The following is a 24,453-nucleotide window of genomic DNA, read 5'->3' as shown; positions in this document are numbered from 1 at the left end:
AACTCATCAAATTTGCAGATGACGCCAAGCTGGCAGGAATAGCTAACACTCCAGAAGATAGGCTCAAGTTACAGAAGGATCCTGACAGACTTGAACATTGGGTGCTATCTAACAAAATGAAATTCAACAGTGAAAAAAGTAAGGTTCTACATTTAGGCAAAAAAACCAAAATGCATAGGTACCGTATATGTGGTACCTTGCTCAATAATAGTACCTGTGAGAGGGATCTTGGAGTCCTAGTGGACAGCCATTTAGATATGAGCCAGCAGTGTGCAGCAGCTGCTAAAAAAGCCAACACAGTTCTGGGCTGCATAAACAGAGGGATAGAATCAAGATCACGTTAAGTGTTAGTGCCACTTTATAATGCCTTGGTAAGGCCACACTTGGAATACTGCATTCGGTTTTGGTCGTCGCAATATAAAAAAGATGCTGAGACTCTAGAAAGAGTGCAGAGAAGAGCAACAAAGATGATTAGGGGACTGGAGGCTAAAACATATGAAGAACGGTTGCAGGAATTCGGTATGTCTAGTTTAATAAAAAGAAGGACTAGGGGAAACATGATAGCAGTGTTCCAATATCTCAGGGGTTGCTACAAAGAAGAGGGAGTCGGGTTGTTCTCCAAAGCACCTGAGGGTAGAACAAGAAGCAATGGGTGGAAACTGATCAAGGAAAGAAGCAATTTAGAACTAAGGAGAAATTTCCTGACAGAACAATTAATAAGTGGAACGACTTGCCTGCAGAAGTTGTGAATGCTCCAACACTGGAAATTTTTAAGAAAATGTTGGATAACCATCTGTCTGAGATGGTGTAGGGTTTCCTGCCTGGGCAGGGGCTTGGATTAGAAGGCCTCCAAGGTCCCTTTCAACTCTGTTGTTATTATTATTATAAATTTCCCCCATAAGGAATAATGTATTAGTCACAAGGCAACCAACAGCAACAAGTTCTAGCTTGCATTGAGTACCAAACAAACAATGAGTACCTGGACAAAATTTTCACGTCTAAATGCATCGTATACCAAATTTGACAAGTTTTCAAAGCAGTCAAGTGCTGAGGTACCATTTTATCTAATTTATGCAACAGTTCTTAAGAAATTTAGCTTACAGTAACTCAGCCTTTGAATTTTAACTCACATTAATTTTGTAGAACTGTTCCAATTCGGTATACACATGAATACATGTTTTGAATTTATTGCAACTTATTCCTAAAAAATATGTATAAGATTTCAGCTTTAGCTTGGCAATATTATATGAACAGAGTTAGGAATAAATCCAATTCAACACAGATTTATTTTTGAGTAAATGATGTAGGTTTAATAGATTCCATTGTTTGCACAAACTTTCCTTTCCCCTGGAAAAAAACAATAGAATGTCAATGGATAGGTATGATTGAGTTTTCATCAGTACCAATGTTGGAAATATTTGGCAAAGAAAGCCAACATTGATAATGGAGAAGAAACAGGGTTTCTGTTGGGTGTTGGGTGTTGGTAAATGAGAATTGTAAACATATAAAAAGCCTATTCTTTATATTTCAAGAGTCAATGGTATTTAGGTGAATTATGTAAATTAAGTAACTAGAAGCCAGGTAACATGAAGGCTATTGATCCTTTTCAGGGCACTCAGGTATAGTTTATTTGAAAAGGTCCAGATAATAGAGATAATGGTCTTTATGAGGTCAGATAATCTAGGTTATCTTTTTCCAGCCTGGAACATTTCTGATGTTTTGAGGCTACTGCTTCCCGAATTCCTGATTTAGCTCAGAATTTTAGGAGTTGTAGTCCCAACACATTTGGATGCCTTGAGTTGCATGAGCTAACCTACATATCATTGTATCATTACATCTATTAAAGACAATGCAGTGTGCATTATTTTATTAGATTGGGGTCATAAAATCCCCAAAGATTGATTGATCTGGGGTAGTTTTTGAAGTAGTTGTCAGGTATAAGGAAGACATACCTAAATCATCTATTGAAAAGTAGCACTCTATTCTTTCTCTACTCATTATAGTAATTGGCTCTGCTACCAGTTTGAAAGGGAACTGGGTTAAGAAAAGGAGCTGTAGTTCAGTTACACCTGGCTAAGAAAATAGGACAGAAAGAAGATGAAGCAGTATATAGATTAAAATAAGGAATAAAAAAGTAATAGAATAATACAAGATTCCAAAAAAGTAAGTTAGAAAGTGGGAGAAATGTCAGTCTTATCTGCACTAGAAGAACAATATTTTTACTGCTAGAAATATTTCTATTCTGCTCTTAGGAAACACTATTGGTGTGGATATTTCAGCAGAATTGGAGAAAACAAGGCAAGCTGCAGCAGTTGGGGTATAACATATTCTCTCTTGCTTGCCCCATAAAAACTTCAGTCTAGTATTTCAATTATTCGTTAGGGTTTGTTTGATGGAGATCTTCTGCATTTCTTGTAATTGCAGTTCAGTACCAGAAAAATTCATATGAATATGGATTGATTTTCTCAGGTTTCCACTTCAGATACTGGATACACTAAAACAAATGTATTCAGTCCTGCACATTGTTCTGTTTTAATATTGGCTGTAGGAAAAAGAATAGGAAGGGGAGAGATCTCATTCTTGTATAAGCTGAAATTAAATATTCCTTCCTCTGCTGGATTTGTTTTGGAATCACAAAAGTAGTAATTACATAAATAAATGAGAAGAAGCAGAAAACTATGAAAAGCTTTGCTTAGATTTTCTTCACAAGCTGTGTCCCACTGCTTTGAGGTAAACTGAATAAAACAAGGGTACCAGCCTTGGTAGCAAAAATCAGAAACTACGTTTTCTAAAAAGAAAAAAAAGAAAAACCCCTGAAATGAAGAATGAGTATCAGAGTAGAAACTATAATGATATTTATGCAGAACACACTGAATCTGAAATGTCATTACCCATACAGATTTAATCCACATGTGCACTACTAAAAGGAAATGCCTCTGGCCCTTTGGGGAAATTTGATAGAGACAGAGCACAGTTGTCTGATCTATTTCCCCCTTAGCACTTTGTGGAAGCATTTGTGACAACTACCAGATATTAAGTTGAATGCTATGCTGCTAACCAGCCACACTCAGGCGGACTGCTTTGATTACTGAACTGTCATTAATGGTGGGTGCATTCACCTTCAATTTTTCTCCACCTATTTTTAAAAACATCGAGATGGTTTTAAGTTTAAACTTGAAATTGATGAGGTGATGTGATGTGGAGAGAGATTCTGATGAGTTTCCAAAGTAGATATTTTCAATCCTTTGGGTCAGGATGATAGTGGACGCATTTAACTTAATCCTCGACAGAATTTCTCTTTCTGGAAAAGCAGAGAGTACATTTCTTGATTTTGACTTGATTTCTTGATTTTTTCCCCCTCAAAATGTAAGTCTGAAATGAGTGTCATGAAATAGCTTGTAATATAGACAAATCAAAAGCATATAGCGAATCAAAAGCCTTTATGATACAGCCTATACAATACAATCTTCCTTCCTTCCTTCCTTCCTTCCTTCCTTCCTTCCTTCCTTTCTTCCTTCCTTCCTTCCACACAGAAAGCAATGGATACCTTTAATTAACCATATAATCTCTTTTGTCCTGTGACTATCATATTCAGAATAAACCAGGCCTTAAACCACACATGGGTTAAGATTCTGACATATTCGTTAAGTTTCTTATCTATTTTTTTTATGTCTGTCTTTCTTTATAACATATCAGATTCATATGTAAGTCTTTCCTCTTACTGGGTCTGGAATTAGAGAACCCACTTCAGATTTAATAACCTCAGAGGAGGCAACAATATTAATAAGATCAAATACAATCCATTTTAAAGATATCACTGAAATTACAGTATATTTATTCATTATTTATTCATTATTCATTCATTAGGGGAAGAAAATCATTTAGGTCAGGGGTCTCCAACCTTGGTCCCTTTAAGACTTGTGGACTTCAACTCCTAAAGTCCCTTAGCCAGCTTTGCTGGCTGAGGGACTCTGGGAGTTGAAGTCCACAAGTCTTAAAGGAACCAAGGTTGGAGACCCCTGATTTAGGCTGAGTCCAGTCTCTTACTCAGTATGGGATCCAAATTAAAACAGGGATTTCTGGTGCTGAGATCACAGTTAAAATAATGAATGTACGTATGTGACATCTGCACCTATGAAATAGAACCATCAGACTACACTCGGGAAGAACCACCACAGTTCTGGACAAAGCGTCCATTGACTTGTCTAGGCACAACAGAGCACAATCTGGAAGCAATGTATCTGTACAAACTACTCTTGCATGCTTAAGTTAAAATCACTTCAGAATTTGCTGCAGCCTAGGACTTTGCCATGATCACCTTTGCAAGTGCGATCACACTTCCTGCCTTAGCCCGATTCACTTCTGAGCACCAACCAAGATTTATTTATTTATTTATTTATTTAATTCAATTTTTATACCGCCCTTCTCCCGAAGGACTCAGGGCGGTGTACAGCCAAGTAAAAAATCACAGTATAAACATTAAAAGAAATTAAAACAAACATATTATAAGGTGGCCAAATTTAAAACCATTTAAAACATTAAAATATAAATAACCCCAATAAAATTTTAGGCCAGTCCCGCTTGAATAAATAGGTGCGTTTTCAGCTCACGGCGAAAGGTCCGGAGATCAGGCACTTGACGTAACCCAGGGGGAAGCTCGTTCCAGAGCGTAGGAGTTCCCACAGAGAAGGCCCTACCCCTGGGGGCCGCCAGCCGACATTGTTTGGTGGACGGCACCCTGAGAAGGCCCTCTCTGTGAGAGCGTACGGGTCGGTGGGAGGCAAAAGGTAACAGCAGGCGGTCCCGTAAGTACCCGGGTCCTAAGCCATGGAGCGCTTTAAAGGTGGTAACCAAAATCTTAAAGCGCACCCAGAAGACCACAGGAAGCCAGTGCAAACTGCACAGGAGTGGTGTTATATGGGAGCAACGAGTTGCTCCCACTATTACCCGCGCAGCTGCATTCTGGACTAACTGCAGCCTCCGGGTGCACTTCAAGGGCAGCCCCATTTATTTATTTATTTATTTATTTATTTATTTATTTATTTATTTATTTATTTATTTATTTATTTATTTATTTATTTATTTATTTATTTATTTATTTATTTATTTATTTATTTATTTATTTATTTATTTATTTATTCAATTTTTTATACCGCCCTTCTCCCAAATGACTCAGGGCGGTTTATAGCCTTCATTTAAACCAGTTAATATACATATTAAAATAACAATTAAAAAGCTTATTCAATAAAAGGCCGAAATGAAAACCGTCCAATTGACCATATAAAATACCCAGTAAAATTACCATTAAAAATTTAAAATTTAAAATTCAGAATTTAAAAATCAGGCCAGTCCGCTTGAATAAATAGGTGCGTTTTCAGCTCACGGCGAAAGGTCCGAAGGTCAGGCAATTGGCGTAAACCGGGAAGTTCGTTCAGAGGTAGGTGCTCCCACAGAAGGACCTTCCCTGGGGCCGCCAGCCGACACTGCTTGGCGGACGGCACCCTGAGAAGACCCTCTCTGTGAGGCGTCGGGTCGGTGGGAGGCATGTGGAAACAGCAGGCGGTCCCGTAAGTACCGGGCCCTAAGCCATGGGCGCTTTGAAGGTGGTAACCAAAATCTTAAAGCGCACCGGAAGACCACAGGTAGCCAGTGCAGACTGCGCAGGAGTGGTGTTACCGGGAGCAACGTGGTGCTCCCTCAATCACCAGCGCAGCTGCATTCTGGACTAACTGAAGTCTCCAGTACACTTCAGGGTAGCCCCATGTAGAGAGCATTGCAATAATCCAGTCGAGAAGTGACGAGAGCATGAGTGACCGTGCATAAGGCATCCCGGTCAAGAAAGGGGCGCAACTGGCGGACCAGGCGAACCATGTAGAGAGCATTGCAATAATCCAAGCGGGAAGTGACGAGGGCATGAGTGACCGTGCATAAGGCATCCCGGTCAAGGAAGGGGCGCAACTGGCGCACCAAGCGTACTTGGTGGAAGGCCCTCTTGGAAACGGCCGCCAAATGATCGTCAAACGACAGCCGCCCATCCAAGAGGACACCCAAGTTGCGCACCCTCTCCGTTGGGGCCAATAACTCGCCCCCCACAGCCAGCTGCGGCTGCAGCTGACTGAACCGGGGTGCCGGCATCCACAGCCACTCCGTCTTGGAGGGATTGAGTTTGAGTCTGTTTCTCCCCATCTAGACCCATACGGCTTCCAGACACCGGGACAGCACTTCGACAGCTTCGTGGTGGATCTGGCCACGATCAAGGTGCTTTGTCTAATCTTCCCCTTCTATCAAGGGTAGCTTTTCATGGGCTGTCATGTTGGTCCGATATGTGCCTTGGCATTCAGTCTTAGTGCCAGGATCCAGGGAGACCTTCCCAGGAAAAAGTCCAGGAAAAAGCCATCCCCTTGGAAGAGAGATAAGATGAGTCCAAGTTCCTTCATCCAAGGCAAGTCAAGGGTAAGTGGAGTTTCTTATACAAAAGCCAGCGATAAAGAGTCTCTGCATCTGGATCCTGTGTTTGGCCTTTCCCAGGACTTGTAACTTGGCAAACGTCACCCACATCCATGCAGAGTAGGAAGAAGGATGTTGATCATCTCAAATTTGAGAATGCCCGAATTAGAGCATCCTTGTTTTTGTTTTGTTTTTTTATTACTTTTTTTTAACCTTACAAACAAAAAAGAAAATACATTATTCCACCCCTTGTTTTTATTTTGTTTTGTTTTTGTTGTTTTTCAGCCTTCTGTTTGAATATATTAAGTAAAAGAAACACAACTTCTCTTTGCATAATTAATGCCATTAATTATGTAGAGACAAGCTCCTCCTATTTAGGAACATTTTCTTAATATTGAGCTGGACGCTGCTTTTGTTAATTGTAATCCATTATTCCATGTCCTGCCTTTGGGATGATAGAGAACAGAATTCAATCTTGTTCCATTTCAGACATGTGAAGGGATCCATCCCTTCTCAAGGTTGAGCCTTCCCAGTTGTTTCAATTTTTCATCATTGGACATAGTCTCTACTTCACTAACCATCCTTAATATCTTCTCTGAATCTCTTCCAATTTGTCTAAATCTTTATTGAAGAATGGCACATGAAATTGGCGTAGTCTGATCAGAGCAGAATAAAGTAGAACTATTGTGGAATAAATCGCCACATATCCCTGGAATGAGTGTTGCAATTTCTAAAATAAAAATAAAGCAGCAGTGGCATTTTGCTTTTTAATTAAAAAGTTAATTGAAATTCTTTTTAAAAAATATTTTTTTTATTTTTTAATATAATAGACACCATACATATTTTGTGGACAGTATATTGACTAGGTCAAATCTTTTTTAAACAGTGCTAATAGTAATAATACAAATAACATCCATAATCCTGATTTTCCAACTTTCATTTGCTTGCTTGGCAGCGACATCATGCTGTTGATTCATATTTCAACCAACTACTGTTTCACAAATAATATTACTAAGCATGCTTTCAATTTGCTTCCTTAAGGAAGAATTTTGCTCTATTTTATTCTGATCTTTTAAATTCATTTTTTTTATTCTGCCAAGACAGTTTTGTATTTTAGATACAAAATATCTAGGATATCCGCTATCCCATCTAATTTTGTGCCTTTTGCAAATTTGATAAGCATTCCCTCCAACTCCTAATCCAGGTCATTAATAAAAACATTGAAGACATTTTAAAGACTTTGATGTATAATTAAGTTACTTTAGTGTAACAAACCATTCAAAGAGCACGAAATTAACTTCGAGCTAAGTCGACTGAATAAGTAGAATGAAAAATCCTCATTCTATTTTATTCTTCTAAGCAACTTATTTTTTTCTTTTATTTAACTCAATAGCCAACCATGTCTGAAATTCACAAATTTCCATATATTAGGTAATTCCTAATGAGCCTTAATTGCTGTTAGCACCTGCTGTTTGATGAACACTCTTGCAGTTATATACTGTAGTATTAGTAAAATACCAGATTACTTCAAAACATTTTTGAAAAGGTTACAAAATACAGAAATCCTATTTTAGAAGTGGTTTCTTTTCACTTATGCAGTCCTTCAGTCTCTCTCTTTTTCTGTTTTATGACCTGAACGGAAATTAAAATAAAGATGCCTTTTGTATCTTTACATAAGGACATCCACAAAAGAGACCTCAGGTGTCCAGGAAGAAATGCTCAGCCATTATGAAATTTGTTGTTGTCATGAGATTGCACTAATCACCATGTTGGTTGAAACCAATGATATATATCTTTGACCACTCAGGCATAGTCCAGCCAAATGACCCAGCAAACCTGTGCAAACTGAGAGAGATAATAACTACCCTTGCTAATGTATGCCGCAGCATCTGATCATTATGAAGATGGACGTTGCAATCACCATTTTACTAGATAATAGGCACTAATAGGCCTATCTATTATGAATGTATATAGTCCATTTTGAAGTGCCTTTATTGACAACCATCAAAATATCCTTAGGTATTGAGTTATAAAAAGAAGTGCATCATTAACTTTGTGTCAGTTTATGTAGATATTAATGGATGTATTTCAGTTAGATTGGTTTGCAAAAAAATCTCACCCTTTGGTGCACTGAATGAAATTTAAGCACATGTACTAGGGATTGTAACAGGTAACAGCATTCCGTGTGCCTTTGGCGTTGAGTCATGCCGGCCACATGACCACGGAGACGTCTTCAGACAGTGCTGGCTCTTCGGCTTTGAAGAGCCGACTCTAGGGGGTGGAAATGAACACCACCCCCTAGAGTCGGGAATGACTAGCACGTATGTGCGAGGGGAACCTTTACGTTTACCTTTACTAGGGATTGTATTCATCGCTTGAATAGCAGTATGACTTTATCTTATTCAATGACAGTGGTATTTAGCTATCTTTCGGTTAATCTTAAACTGAACAATGTGGACCCTGTTTGCATTATTAAGATTACAACAACAGCTATTGTAATTATAACAATTCAGCATGATTTTAAGAGCAAATCTGTTGTTTTCATTAGGAACTGATTCATTTCAAGGTGGTACTTCCACCTTAGTGCCATTACATTATTAATGTGTGTCTGCAGTGCAAATAGCGTTCACTGCTATATTCCGCTTTCTCAATATCTGTGCACTACAAAGCTTTCGTTAACATTATGGAAGCCATATTCCAATTCAGTTTATGCCATTTTCATAATTTTTGAGCTGGTATCTATTTGTTCAAATACTTATAAATTGTACAAATAATTAAGGCAACATTGTATATAATGTGATTTTCTACATTTCTATGTTTCCTTCTTTATTAGAAAAACATGCTTTCATCCAAGCATTATTTCATCCAGCCAAATAATATAATTTGCTTTTGACTGGACACCAGGATCAATTATAACCTCAAACCAGAAGTGAAACCCATTTTGTTTTACTACCAGTTCTGTGGGCGTGGCAGGGGAAGGATACTGCAAAATCTCCATTCCCTACCCACTCCAGGTGAAGGATACTACAAAATACCCATTCCCTCCTCACTCCTGGGGGAAGGATATTGTAAAATCTCCATTCCACCCCACTCTGGGACAAGCCAGAGGTGGTATTTGCTGGTTCTCCGAACTGCTCAAAATTTCCGCTAATGATTCTCCAGAACCTGTAAGAACCTGCTGGATTTCACCCCTGTGTCAAACCTTTCATGAAAATCTTTTAAAAGGTTTGAGACAGGCATGATTGATTGCCTTTTATATTCTCTTAAATGCTGAAATCTTTTAAGGCACCATCCTTTCTATTGTAATTTCTTATTCATTCCTATTCTTTTTTTTTAAAAAAACATACTTTTAAATACAGTTAATAACAGCTATCTTAAACATTTGTTAAAGAGAAAGACACAGAGTAAAATATTTTTAATTTGAAAAAGAAAAATGGCTTAAGTCAAATAGATGTTTCTACAAAAATGTAACAAAATATTCTGGGGCCTAATTATGTCACTGATTTGCATGGACCTTGGTATGCAGCTGTATTTTTCATCTTGCCTATTTTTTAAGTTTTATGTTATTTTAATATTAACTACATCATCACAAAGGATTAGTATCTTACAATGCTGCAGTCTTTGATGAAAGATGCCATTGTAGTTCAAAACATGACCTCTTTGTTAGATTGTGTATGACAAATCTGGTTAATCTTCCTGGAAAAAAATGTAGAGATGCATAAACATGTGCACCCTGTGTTCTTACTTTGATGCTCTAAACTGGTTTCTGTGTTACTAGCGCACATTAAAAAATACATTAGCTAACATTTATAGATCCAATTTTTTTTGTTTGTTTGAAGCAACAAGCTCTTCTTTAAGAAAGGAATGACAGGACATTTTGAATATACAATGAAAAGTGTGTCCTGTACTCCTTTCCCTCCCTTTAATTTGTAGTGCTCTTATCTTGGAAAAATAATAATCATAAATCCATAAATGGATCCTGTCAAGGAAGTTCGAGCCCTCTTGTACTTAGAATATTCAGCTAGCTAGAGCATAGTCTGGACCAGATGGCATTTCCTCTCCGTTTCATGGACACCAGCTCTCACCGGCCAGCTCATTATTTTGTACAACTGAAGCAGCTGTGGATTATTGTAATTATGGATTTAATATATCCTTGACACTTCGATTTGAATACTAATTCAGAGTTCACATCTCTAAAAAACCCAATTAATTTTCTCACGAGGGTATGATACTTTATTTGAATAAAAACGCTAGGAATGCCATATTTTGGCTGCTATAGAAGTGGTTGTTTTACGGAAAGGGTCATGTTTAGCATTCAGTTTTATGAAATGTTAAGAAATAATTGTTAGCTGCTGATTCCCGAGCTTAAGTTTTTTTAATACTCTGAAGGCTGGAAGGGAAGAATCTTGATCAGCAAGTATAATGCTTGATAGTATCAGACTGCATTTTTGTAGCAAAGTTGGGGTTTACTGTTCCTCAAATACCATGGTGAAGTCCTACAACCAGTGGTGGGTTGCCCCTGGTTTGGACCGGTTCTATAGAACCAGTAGTAAAACTGGCGGGAGGCTTCACCCACTGACCTGAACGTCATCAGATGATCTCTGGAGGGCCAGGGACAGGGGGTACTCCTCTGCCCTGGTCCTATTAGACCTCTCAGCGGCTTTTGATACCATCGACCATGGTATCTTGCTGCGCCAGTTGGGGGGATTGGGAGTGGGAGGCACCGTGCATCGGTGGTTCTCCTTCTATCTCTCCGACCGGTCGCAGACGGTGTTGACAGGGGGGCAGAGGTCGGCCGCGAGGTGCCTCACTTGTGGGGTCCCGCAGGGGTCGATTCTCTCGCCCCTGCTGTTCAACATCTACATGAAGCCGTTGGGTGAGATCATCAGTGGCTTCGGGGTGAGATACCAACAGTACGCTGATGACACCCAGCTGTACTTTTCCACCCCGGGCCACCCCAATGAAGTTGTTGAAGTGCTGTCCCGGTGTTTGGAAGCCGTACGGGTCTGGATGGGGAGAAACAGGTTCAAGCTTAATCCCTCCAAGACGGAGTGGCTGTGGATGCCGGCATCCCGATTCAGTCAACTGCAGCCGCGGTTGACTGTTGGAGGCGAGTTACTGGCCCCAAAGGACAGGGTGCGCAACTTAGGTGTCCTCCTGGATGATCGGCTGTCGTATTTGAAGATCATTTGCCGGCCGTCTCCAGGAGGGCCTTCCACCAGGTCCGCCTGGTTCGGCAGTTGCGCCCCTTCCTTGATCGGGATGCCTTGTGCACAGTCACTCATGCGCTCGTTACCTCTCGCTTGGATTATTGTAATGCTCTCTACATGGGGCTCCCCCTGAAGTGCGCTCGGAGGCTTCAGTTAGTCCAGAATGCAGCTGCGCGGGTGATAGAGGGAGCTACGCGTAGCTCCCATGTAACACCGCTCCTGCGCAGACTGCACTGGCTACCTGTGGCCTTTCGAGTGCACTTTAAGGTGTTGGTTACGACCTTTAAAGCGCTCCATGGCTTAGGGCCTGGGTACTTACGGGACCGCCTGCTGTTACCACATGCCTCCCACCGACCCGTACGCTCTCACAGAGAGGGACTTCTCAGGGTGCCGTCCGCCAAACAATGTCGGCTGGCGGCCCCCAGGGGAAGGGCCTTCTCTGTGGGGGCTCCCACACTCTGGAACGAGCTTCCCCCAGGTTTACGCCAAATACCTGACCTTCGGACTTTCCGCCGCGAACTGAAGACACACCTTTTTATCCGCGCGGGGCTGGCTTAAATTGAATTTTAAATGTCAAATTTTATTAATTTTAAATGGGGTTTTTTAGTGTATGGTAAATTTTTAAATTGTCAGGCTAATTTAAATAAGTTTTTTAAATTGCATTTTAATTGTATTTTGTATTGTTTGTTTTATTCTGCCTGTACACCGCCCTGAGTCCTTTGGGAGAAGGGCGGTATAAAAATCAAATAAATAATAATAATAATAATAATAATCAAAAGTGATCTGTGCATGCACAGAAGAGCACGCGCACGGGCATGATGCGAACTGGTAGTAAACGTAAGTAGAACCCACCCCTGCCTACAACTAGTGTTTTACCTTGGCTGGGGATTCTACTTTGCAGGATTCCCAGCCAAATAGAACATGGAATTCTAGTACTCCTGGCATAATCAGGTGAATTATACGTCCGGTGAAATTTATAGCAGAATAATATATTTATTTAATTTATATGCTACCCATCTTTACTGTTGAAACAATTCTGGGCAGCTTATATATGCTTGTGAAAATCCTACTTTAATTCTGCAGAAGTTCACATTGTATTTAAAAAAACTCAAAAATTCTTGATGTATAACAAGACCATTTTTATTATAAGTGCCTTTCCTGCAAAATTATTTTTAAAAACTAAAAAGTTAATGTACCGGCCCTTCAATACTTCCCCTTGTGGATTGTTCCAACAGCTCTGTTCTTTTTTAATATTACAGGGGTTAGCATTAAAATTGCCTGCACTTCTGAAGTGGGGAGAAAAAAACCCTGCTAATATAATTCCCACCAATAGTAGCATGAAACACAAGCCACAGAATAAGCATAACTTTAATTAATAAGCAAAATAAAATATTAATAAGGGAATATAAAGTAAACTTTAAAAATAGAAAACAGGACGCACCTATATTTAGATTCCACAGAAAATACAATTTGGATCTTGGATGGGAAGTGTGGACTTGTATCTCTTGTATCTCCCATTCTTACCTAGTTTTTATATTATACCGTAGAATGGTCATTTAAGATTTTAACATAATTTACAAATTCTGTGACAACAATTTAGAGACTCTAATTATCAACTGCAAACCTTACTATTCGCCTCGTGAATTTTCCTCATTTCTTCTAATTGCTGTTTATGTCCCACCACAAGCCTGTGGTGATGAACGTATCTTTTCTTTTATGTACACTGAGAGCATATGCACCAAGACAAATTCCTTGTGTGTCCAATCACACTTGGCCAATAAAATTCTATTCTATTCTATTCTATTCTAAGCATTCCTAAAGAAGATGACAAATTTTTATTTTATTTTATTTTGTCACAACGGTATATATAAGCATAACCATGAAATAACTATATGACATATAAGCATATATATAGGTATAAGTATGAAATAATTATACGAGTTTGATACAATCAAGGGGAACATTAGGACAGGAACGGTAGGCACGTTGGTGCTCTTATGCACACCCCTTACAGACCTCTTAGGAATGGGGTGAGGTCAATAATAGATAGTTTTTGGTTGAAGCTTTGGGGATTTTGGGAAGAGACCACAGAGTCAGGTAGTACATTTCAGGCATTAACAACTCTGTTACTGAAGTCATATTTTCTGCAATCAAGATTGGAAGGGTTCACATTAAGCTTAAATCTATTGTGTGCTCGTGTATTGTTGCGATTGAATTGACTGAGGTTTGTATAGAATGTGCATATATCTTATGCAAATTTAGAAAGCATTTGAGCTAAAATAGATATTTGGCCAGCTACTAACCTCATGGTTTCTTTCTGACCCACTTGGAGTCTCCCTAAAGTCTTTTTTCTGATTTAGAAAAAGACAAACTTGAAGGTCTTCAAATGAAGAATCTTTTCAGAGACACTTCTTTTATCAGCTTTTCCATTCAAGGACTCTCCACTATGAAATATGACTCACCGCCATCCTATTATCCCAGTTCTTATAAGTATAGAACACAGTTAATTTTATTTACAAGATTATGAGCGCTGAAACCCAACACATTGCAACATGGCAGAAAAATATTAGATTGTACTTTGAATCTTTCCTAATATAGCTATCCTAAAGATCACCTTGTTTTCTACTGTTTTCATTGTCGTTTTACTATAATTGTGAAATTTGACAAAAAAATTAATGTGGTACTGTGGTAATGTAAAACTGGTTCACTAACTTTGATTTGTTACCATACAAAAATTGCTGAATTACAGCATCTTTCATTATAACCCATGCTGGCTGAATCTTTTGAACACTGCTTGTTCCTCTCCTCTACAGTATGCCAGGCAATTTTTAAGCCACAGGGATAGACTCTTAGCCCTGTTAAGGAAGTTTATCAATTATTGAGCAAAAATTACTTTCATGCATTTAAAGGGAAACATAATCCACCCTAATAGATATGTGCAACTTATGATTCCCTGACTATGCTGGATTTAACCTAGTTGCTATCAAGGTGGTGCTGATAAACCTCTGCACATCAGGACTATAAAAGAGGAAAGTGGGTTGCCAAAAATAATTTCAAGTTATGGAGATTAACAGGAAGTAAACAGACATGAGGCTTGGGTACCAAGCTGACTGGTCAGTCGATTCCTGTCATAATCAATGGATCAATACTCGGTTGATTAGAAAAAAAATTATAACCTGGTACTCGTGGGAAAATGCGAGGAGCAGGCGATCCATCTAGTCTAATATTACTTCTTATGACTGGCAGGAAGGTGTGATATTGTCTTTTATTGAGTCAACGCATTGGTGAGTCCAGCCCAGTATTGTTGACCCTGACCTGCAGAGGCTTGCTAGGATTTCAAGAAGAAATTTTTCTTCTTGCAGATGCATTGCACTTTGTAATGCCAGTCTTGATGGCTATTCGATCATTGAACAGGGTAATGGTCAGAATGAGTAAGAGTTGCAGTATTTCCAAGCTAAATGTATGATTACATCTTTCTGAAATAGATGAAAGAGAATGCCAGAAATTGTATTGTAAGGCTCAGGAAAATGGTTAGAACATAAGAAAAACCTGGGTTATTTTTAGCAGTGGGATTAGCATCGTGTGCTATAATTAATTCACTTGGTATAAGCGTGTGTTGCATGTGTTGCTAAACCCAATAACAGTAAATGTCATAAATTTTTGAAGCAGAAAAGTCTCCTTTTGAAAGAATGCCTTTCTTCTGTTTAATTAGTTTCTTTGGTTGCATTATATAAGATGGGCTTATCTTACATTAAAGGTTTTGTGTGAAGCTAAAAAAAGTACAAAGATTTCGGGGCTTTGTAGATCTGTTTATTTCTGGGTGACTTCAGTATGTTTGTGTGATTAAGAACAATGGCCTGTTTACAAGTATGAACTTGAGATCATGTTTGATTTTTCTTTCATGTATCGCTGCAGGAAACCATAATGTTTTAGAATGTTTTTTGTCCTCAAAATGATATTTTTAATCATCCTCAATCATGCATAGAATATTTTTATAGATGATATTAAAAAGATACTTACTGACTTACTAATTTACTTACTTATTTTCTAATTGGTTGGTGCAGTTTTCAGATCCGTCTACCAATCAAAAACTTAAGGAGAATAAAATAAAATTAAATAGATAATAACACGTACATCAGGTGCAGCTGATCCAAAAAAAAAAACAAAATATAAATGGAATAAATAAAATATACTGTCAGTCTCTATTTCAGGATTTTTCAGACTGTGTTTTGTAGACTCCTAGAACTTCTTGAGAATTTGTTGGGGTTCCATGACGTACTTAAGCCCTTTCACCTCAATTCATGCAATGGAAAGGATGAAGATATTTGTGCAATGACATTGCATAATGCTTTGACTCTTGATCAGGAGTTCTAGGGTTATTTTTAGCAGTGGGATTAGCATCGTGTGCTATAATTAATTCACTTGGTATAAGCGTGTGTTGCATGTGTTGCTAAACCCAATAACAGTAAATGTCATAAATTTTTGAAGCAGAAAAGTCTCCTTTTGAAAGAATGCCTTTCTTCTGTTTAATTAGTTTCTTTGGTTGCATTATATAAGATGGGCTTATCTTACATTAAAGGTTTTATGTGAAGCTAAAAAAAGTACAAAGATTTCGGGGCTTTGTAGATCTGTTTATTTCTGGGTGACTTCAGTATGTTTGTGTGATTAAGAACAATGGCCTGTTTACAAGTATGAACTTGAGATCATGTTTGATTTTTCTTTCATGTATCGCTGCAGGAAACCATAATGTTTTAGAATGTTTTTTGTCCTCAAAATGATATTTTTAATCATCCTCAATCATGCATAGAATATTTTTATAGATGATATTAAAAAGATACTTACTGACTTACTAATTTACTTACTTATTTTCTAATTGGTTGGTGCAGTTTTCAGATCCGGTCTACCAATCAAAAAACTTAAGGAGAATAAAATAAAATTAAATAGATAATAACACGTACATCAGGTGCAGCTGATCCAAAAAAAAACCAAAACAAAATATAAATGGAATAAATAAAATATACTGTCAGTCTCTGTTTCAGGATTTTTCAGACTGTGTTTTGTAGACTCCTAGAACTTCTTGAGAATTTGTTGGGGTTCCATGACGTACTTAAGCCCTTTCACCTCAATTCATGCAATGGAAAGGATGAAGATATTTGTGCAATGACATTGCATAATGCTTTGACTCTTGATCAGGAGTTCTAGGGTTATTTTTAATCTAACAGATTCTGATCTATTTGAGGTTCCTCTTTGCTTTTATATGTTGTTCTCTAAAGTCAGCTTAGACATGCTCAATGGCCAGGCAAAAAACTGGGACAATGAGATTGCAGCTACATACAAGCTTTCTTCACAAACTTCCTTCCTTCCACTGGCTGGGGAATTCTGAGAGTGGAAGTCAGAGGTGAGTTTCAGTAGGTTCTGACCAGTTCTGGAGAACCAGTAGTGGAAATTTTGAGTAGTTCAGAGAACCGATAGTAAAAATTCTGACTGGCCCCACCCCCATCTATTCTCTGCCTCCCGAGTCCCAGCTGAGGAAATGGAGATTTTGCAGTAACCTTCCCCTGGATTGGGGAGGGAATGAAGATTTTACAGTATTCTTCCCCTGCCATGCCCATCAAACCATGCCATGCCACGCCCACAGAACCAGTAGTAAAAAAATTTGAAACCCACCACTGATGGAAGTCCACAGATCTGAAAGTTACTGGAGTTGAGAAACACTGCTTTAGATATTTAAAAAAGTCTTTTGAAAGATCTTTATGTTCTTAAATGAGATTGTCAATCATTTCAAATGTTGATAGAGCATTTGAGTTGGTGCCCAGTAGCCAAAAAAGTGTGCATGAATAGAATGACTAAGAAATAGTAGCTTTTCCTTTGTCTCCATATATTGTAAGTGAATGCCTGAAAGCACATTTCAAAATTGCCTTTCTTACGTGATTAGAACCTTTTGGTGAAATCCTTCTATATACATGAACTAAACCGTCTGTGTGTGCATTGATATTTTTAGGACTTTTCTGAAGCATCAAGTGCCAGCTCTTCTATGTCCCAAAGGTGTTTTTTTCAAGAGGCAACTGGACTTTCTAGTTTTTCTTTGAAGCTTCACATCCAAGAAGCTTCTTCAGCTCTGACTGGATGGTGGGGAATGGAAGGATTTATACTCCTTGCAGGCAGCTGGACATTTGCACTCTTTTAGCAGGTTGTTAAGATCACCTGGAGGGTTATCTATATCATCTGAGTGGGCAAATTGGTGTGGAGCCTTTTTGTTACTGTTGAAAGATTGGAGATAGATGATAGCAATAGCAATAGCACTTATATACTGCTTCATAGTGCTTTACAGCCCTCTCTAAGCGGTTTACAGAGTCAGTATATTGCCCCCAACAATCTGGGTCCTCGTTTTACTGACCTCAGAAGGATGGAAGGCTGAGTCAACCTTGAGCCTGGTGAGATTCAATCTGCCAAACTGCTGGTAGCTGGTGATCAGCAGAAATAGCCTGCAGTACTACACTCTAATCACTGTACCATCGTGGCTCATGATGTCGTATCCCTCCCCCTCTGTTGAGAGATCGCTGTTCAATTTTGACATAGATGGCAACTTTGACTCCCTCTTTCAAACCAGCGGTCTTCTCTGTCCAAAATATGGACTTTGTTGTCTTCAAAAGAGTGGCCTGTTTCTTTTAAATCCAGATGGACTGCTGAATCTAGTCCTGATGTGTTTGTTTTCTTATGTTATTCCATGTGTTTATTAAAGAGGCCATCTATGTCCTCTTTAAGTCTTCAAAGAAAAACCAGAAAATCCACTTACCTCTTGAAAAAAACACCTTTGGGACAGCCATGACCTGGATGACTGAGAATCTCCATAACCTTCTTCTGTTCTATGCTATGCTAGAAGAAGAATCTCCATAACCTTCTATGCTAGGTCAGGCATCCAAACACATCCACACACATAATGTATGCACATATACATTACTTATGTTAATATTTGAAATCAGGTATTCTCCTTCCCAAAGGATATATTTAGATTTGTCCATAGAATTGTCAGGCTTCAGTATCTCCCAATGTCTGCATCCAAGAGTTTCATAAAAATTTTGAACAGTAATATTCTCCACGGATCCCTCTAATGATCCTGGATATTTTTCTAGGTTGAGCTTTCCATCTTAGTTTCCCAAGTGTAAATTGAAAATAATTGTGACCAAGAAGATCTTAAAGCACTATGTATTATTATTTATATTAAAGATGCTGTTAAAGTCCATATTTCCAATGATGAGAAGTCCAAAACAGGTATTAATTACTATGAGCAAAAATGTACCATTTGTACCTTTTCTATGTAGATAATTTATCTATTGCTTCTCCTCCAATAGATTTGTGAAGGAATTGTGCTTTTAGTTGTGCAGTTGGTTTGCTGCATACTAGACTGCAGCAATGATTCAAAATATTTTTTAAGCTCTTTTAACTTTGACTACAGTATAGGTATTTTTTTTGTTAAATAAAAATGTATGATGTGGGAAATAGACTGTAGCTGAAGGACATTTAATTATCTTTCAGGCTGGGGCAATTATCTTGTGCAACTAGTATAGAACGCTCTTTTGAGGTTTTTATAATAGGTTCATTCGAAATGAATAGAAGGAAACACATAACTTTGTAACCAAAATGTTGTTTTTAACTCCTTTGCGCTGCAAAGAAGCAATTGACAGGTTACAGTTGGTTACAAGCATTATGCAAGTTACATGCCAAGCTTTGGGAATAACATCAGCATCTGCTTATTTCCTCCAAAATGATCCCAAGTAATAGCTCAAGACTTCATAGCATGACTGTCTCAGACTGCTGGATCCAGTGGGTGTATTGGGAATGTTGTGGACATGCTATAGAGCAGGGGTCTCCAACCTTGGCAACTTTAAGCCTGGAGGACTTCAACTCCCAGAATCCCCCAGCCAGCAAAGCTGGCTGGGGAATTCTGGGAGTTGAAGTCCTCCAGGCTTAAAGTTGCCAAGGTTGGAGACCCCTGCTGTAGACACTTCCATATGTAGGATTGTAGCATAGAGGCCTTTTTGCAAACTGATTACCATAGTAGCAGTTCCCTATTCACCAAGTGGTTGCCACCATGGTTATGTCAATCACAAAAGCCTGAAATGGCAGTGCTGCTTCACATTACTCTCACTAGGCTCTTTTGCCCTCATTTTCCATTGTGTTTTTTTTTCTGGAGAAACAAAATAATGGATCCTAGCCATCCATCATTTTCATTTTCTAAAGATGTCTATGAGGCAAACTTTCTAACATGCAAATTTCTTTTTTAAAAAAATAAGAGCTAAGAAGATTAATCTTTTTGTGAAAGAATTTTCCTTCTCTGAAACAATGCTACCTGATTGGACCCAGGAGATGTTCCTTTTCTATTGCAGCATCTGCTCTGTTAAACAATCTTCCTTCACCTCCATGCCCCAAACCTGCTAGTCTTTAGAAAGTCATAAATATCTGATTCTTTCCCGCAGTGCTGTGTCATGGATGAGAGGTATCTTCATTGGGACAAGGTATTGTAGTGAGTTTGTAATCACCTAAAAGTCTGTAGAAGATTCTCAGCAATCCAGGTCATGGTTGTACCAAAGGTGCTTTTTCAGGAGGCAACTGGACTTCCTTGTTTTTTCTTTTGAAGACTTTTCCAAGACTGATCCAAGAAGCTTCTTCAGCTCTGACAGGGTAGTGGAGAATGGAAGGATTTATATTCCTTGCAGAAACTGGTAATCTGCATCCTTTCAGAAGGTCATCTGAGTTATCTGTGTCCTCAGGGTCATCTGAGTAGTGCTCCTGGTTCCTGTAGTCTGCAATTTTTTTTATAATCACCTGTTGAAGTTTTGCTTTGATTTAATAAAATGTTGGTGTGTTTCTGTGTGTGTGTGTGTGCGCGCGCACACACATGTATTATTGTATGCAACCCTCATTTGCATTGTTGGAGTTGGGAAGCCATATATTTATTTTATTTTATTTTATTTTATTTATTTGTCACAAGAGTATATATAAGCATAAGCATGAAATAACTATACGATATATAAGCATATATATAAGCATAAGTATGTAATAACTACACAAAATTGGATACAATCAAAGGGAACATTAGGACAGGAATGGTAGGCACGTTGGTGCTCTTATGCATGCCCCTTACAGACCTCTTAGGAATGGGGGGAGGTTAATACTGCAAATCAACTAAGGAAATACATGTTCCATATTTATTCATACATTTATTTAATTTTCTATAGCTACCTAATCTCAACAAATGACGCTGGGTGGCATATCACAGCAATGGATATTCCTCATATCAAAAGGGGGAAAAAGGTTTACGGGCACATGGGAGAATGTCCCACTGCAACTGCTCATTGGTGCAGATGGACACTCACGTTGTTTATCCTCGCAGCAATGATTTATTACATTCTTGCACCTTGTCTCATTATAGGCTGTAGACAAAAAGACTGCTGAAACATTTGTATTGTGATGTCTTTCTTTTATTTATGTGTGGATTAGACAGGGATTATACTCTTAAATCTGGGAGTAGGGATAGCTGCTACCTTTTATAGCCAATTAACTAAAGGGTGCAGACAGATCATCCAGAATTGTACAATTAAAGAAAAAGCTCCAAATATATTAAGCTTAGTGAGCGGTGCTAAGAATAGTGAAAAGAGCTTCTTAAGTTATGCTTGGGAAAAACAAGCAAACCAGCAGCTCTGTGGAGATAGCAAAATGCCAGTCTTCAAGAAAAATGTACATGTTCCATCATTTCACCAGGAAATTACTCAGAAAAGAGAATCAGAGCTGAAGCCTAAGAACCACATAATAGAAACACATTCAGAGATTCACTTCAGATGAGTTATCAGTTTCCACAAGCAGATGAACTGTATCCTAGACTATTTAAGGCACTGTTCTGACTGATTCTTGTATGTATTATCTAGGAGAAATGTGAAAGACCTATTGCGACACTGAACGGTACAGATGTTGTCCCTATCTTCAAAAATGCAACAAAAGGAAGATTCATACATCATTATTCAATGTATTTCCATACCTGAAATTATTCTAACTCATTCATAGACCTGAATTTCTAATCACTTTGAACAGCATTGACAGAACAAAAGTCAGTTTGGATTTTTCAAGAATCTTCCCACACTAATTGTATCTTCTTTTTTTAATTGGGCACTTTTCTTAGTTGATTATAGCAATGCTGTAATAGTTCAGCAATTGGTTTCCAGACAGAACAGTCCTTTTATGGCTGAGTCAGATATTACAGTTAGATAATTACGTCCAAAATCTGCATCTCAAAAATATACCATCCTGCACATACCCAGTTCTATAGCTGTATGAATTGGGAGTTGGGCGTGAATAATGTCTTCCTACAGGGATGTTAAAATTGTTGTCAGATGAACCTAAGATTTCTGTTCAAACCAAAGCTCAATCTAATCAAGACTTCTTTGCAAACCAGACTGTTCCATGATACTGAGTAAATTTGTTACCTTTTTTAGCTATCTACACTTCCAAGTGTAGCCAGTCCTTTTACTTGTTACATTTTACAATCTCTGACAATGAAAATGGAAACTTCCTAAGGAGATATGTTTCTTTTCAGTTAAAATATTTTCCAAGCCAAGTGGAAGTCAGATAATAAAAATGTATCTTTTAGAAACTTTTAGAAATTTACTTTCTTGTAATGTTCAGTTTGATGTATCCTTGCTTTTTTTTTTAAAAAAAAAACAGGATTAGAATTTCTATGTGTCTATAGGTTTAAATTCATATTTATGTAAAATATCTCATGATGTTCATCTTTGCTATAAAATTCCCAGCCAAGGGTTTATTTTTAATAAATCAATAATAAATTAATAAATTCTTAATAAATCTGGAAAATATCGGATTAGATAAGACTATCCCCAACAAAATTCAGTTGTGTGTATGCATTTAGTAGCATGATAGTATCCCATTTAATTAGTGATGAAAAATTAGACCAAACCTAACATATGGTCTTATTAAATGAGAAAATGTATTTTTTTTTTAAAAAAAAGGAAAATTAATTCCAGAATGAACATCAAATATTTCTGGAAGAGAAAATTTGCAAAACAAAACCAAAAAAAAACCCCTTCTAGTCAATTTTATTGGATAAATCAAAGTTTGAAACTATCTTTAAGTTTTAAATTTGTGAACAGGGACCTTAAGAAACTAGATTTTTATGCTAAAAAGATGAACTGAAATTCATTACTGCTCTATCTCCTACCTTTTGAATAGGGACACTACAGCTGTTAATCAATTTATCCCTGCCAAATTAAGTATGCTTGCTCCTATAATTAACACCTTCTAAATTCTGCATTTCCTTTCCCTTGTATCTATTGATGTTTCTTTCTGATAACCAATGAAAGACAGAGGGAAAGTTTGCATACTTTTGTAATGCCACCTGCTATATACAGCTGCTCCCCACCCCAAGGAGTTTATAGTTTATCTAAACTCTAAGTAGGTAGTTCCAATCAACGATGCTGTGACAGAAGTTTTTAAGCCCCTGGATTCTCCATGTGAAGTCCCTTAAGATTTAGGATTGTCTCCTATTATTTGATTTATTTATTTATTTATTTTGTCACAACAATATATGTAGGTATCATACAAAAAGATGATATAGTATATAAACACATATATGAGTAAATAATAGGAGGTATAAGCATATATATATATATATAGGAAGAAGAAAAGAAAAACAATAGGACAGGAACGGTAGGCACGTTTGTGCGCTTATGCACGCCCCTTATGGTCCTCTTAGGAATAGGGTGAGGTCAATAGTAGAAAGTTTTTGGTTAAAGCTTTTAGGATTATGAGAAGAGACCACAGAGTCAGGTAAAGTATTCCAAGCACTGATGATTCTGTTACAGAAGTCATATTTTCTGCAATCTAGATTAAAGGGGTTGACATTAAGTTTAAATCTATTAGTTGCTCTAGTATTATTGCAATTAAAGCTGAAGTAGTCTTTGACAGGAAGGACATTACAATAGATGATTCTGTGAGTTAAACTTAGGTCTTGTCGAAGGCGATGGAGCTCCAAGCTTTCTAAGCCTAGGATTTCAAGTCTGGTGGGATAAGGTATCTACGTGAAACCACAGGGAAAGGCCATCTAGAGCAGGGGTGTCAAACTCGTGGTGTGTTCTTACCCAACCTTAGCAGAAGCAACAAACAGACTTCTTGTTACAAAAAAACCCTCTTCATTTACCTCTTGTGAATTAATTGCATTCACCCGCCCAAAAGCCCAGGTAATAGTCCTTCAAGGAGTTAACTGCAGTAACAGATTTTATCAGTTCCTTGCGATAACTGCAAGGTCGTGAGCTCCCAGCCGAAAGGCTGCAAATTAAGTTTTGGCAAGCAGCCTTTGTAGAACGAAACACAATGAGCAAAATCTTCAGAAATACGAACTGTTGTCTCCTACGACAACCACTCCCCTTTCCTTCTATTTATTCCCCAGCCAGGGAGAAACCATTCAGCGTCCACATGTGGTTTGCTTCCCGAGTTGAATCCTTGTCCTCCGTTGTTCACCTCTCCTAATTGCTCTGTGCATACGTGCATCTGGAACAGGCCCCAGCTGTTCTTCCACCCCACTCATATCAGCCTCCAAAGGCATCTGTCTCTCCAGTGGCTGGGAAATATCGGACGGCCCTTGTTCTATCTCTGTGTCTGATGCAGAGCATCCTTCAGAGCCTTCCCCAGACTGCAGGCCCAGTTCCTCCCCAACCTCCTCATCATCTGAGTCTGCTGCCAGCTCTGCTGGTGGGCTACAACACACCACCATGGTAGTATCACATGA

At 38.2% G+C, this 24,453-nt stretch overlaps 1 protein-coding gene across 5 annotated transcripts in view; it reads left to right on the top strand.

Moving 5' to 3' along the window:
• PPM1L (protein phosphatase, Mg2+/Mn2+ dependent 1L) overlaps positions 1–24,453 on the top strand; it is a 227,584-nt gene that overhangs the window by 127,006 nt on the left and 76,125 nt on the right. Inside the window, exon 1 of one of the 5 annotated variants that reach the window (XM_058189279.1) lies at positions 16,917–17,055. The exons of the other annotated variants lie outside the window; for them this stretch is intronic. The gene's annotated coding sequence lies outside the window, so the exon portion shown is untranslated. Of the gene's footprint in view, positions 1–16,916; positions 17,056–24,453 lie in introns of those variants that run through there. 5 annotated transcript variants of the gene reach the window in all.

This window comes from Ahaetulla prasina, chromosome 6 (assembly GCF_028640845.1).
Source record: "Ahaetulla prasina isolate Xishuangbanna chromosome 6, ASM2864084v1, whole genome shotgun sequence".
Taxonomy (NCBI): domain Eukaryota; kingdom Metazoa; phylum Chordata; class Lepidosauria; order Squamata; family Colubridae; genus Ahaetulla; species Ahaetulla prasina.
This window is presented reverse-complemented; position numbering and strand designations above follow the sequence as displayed.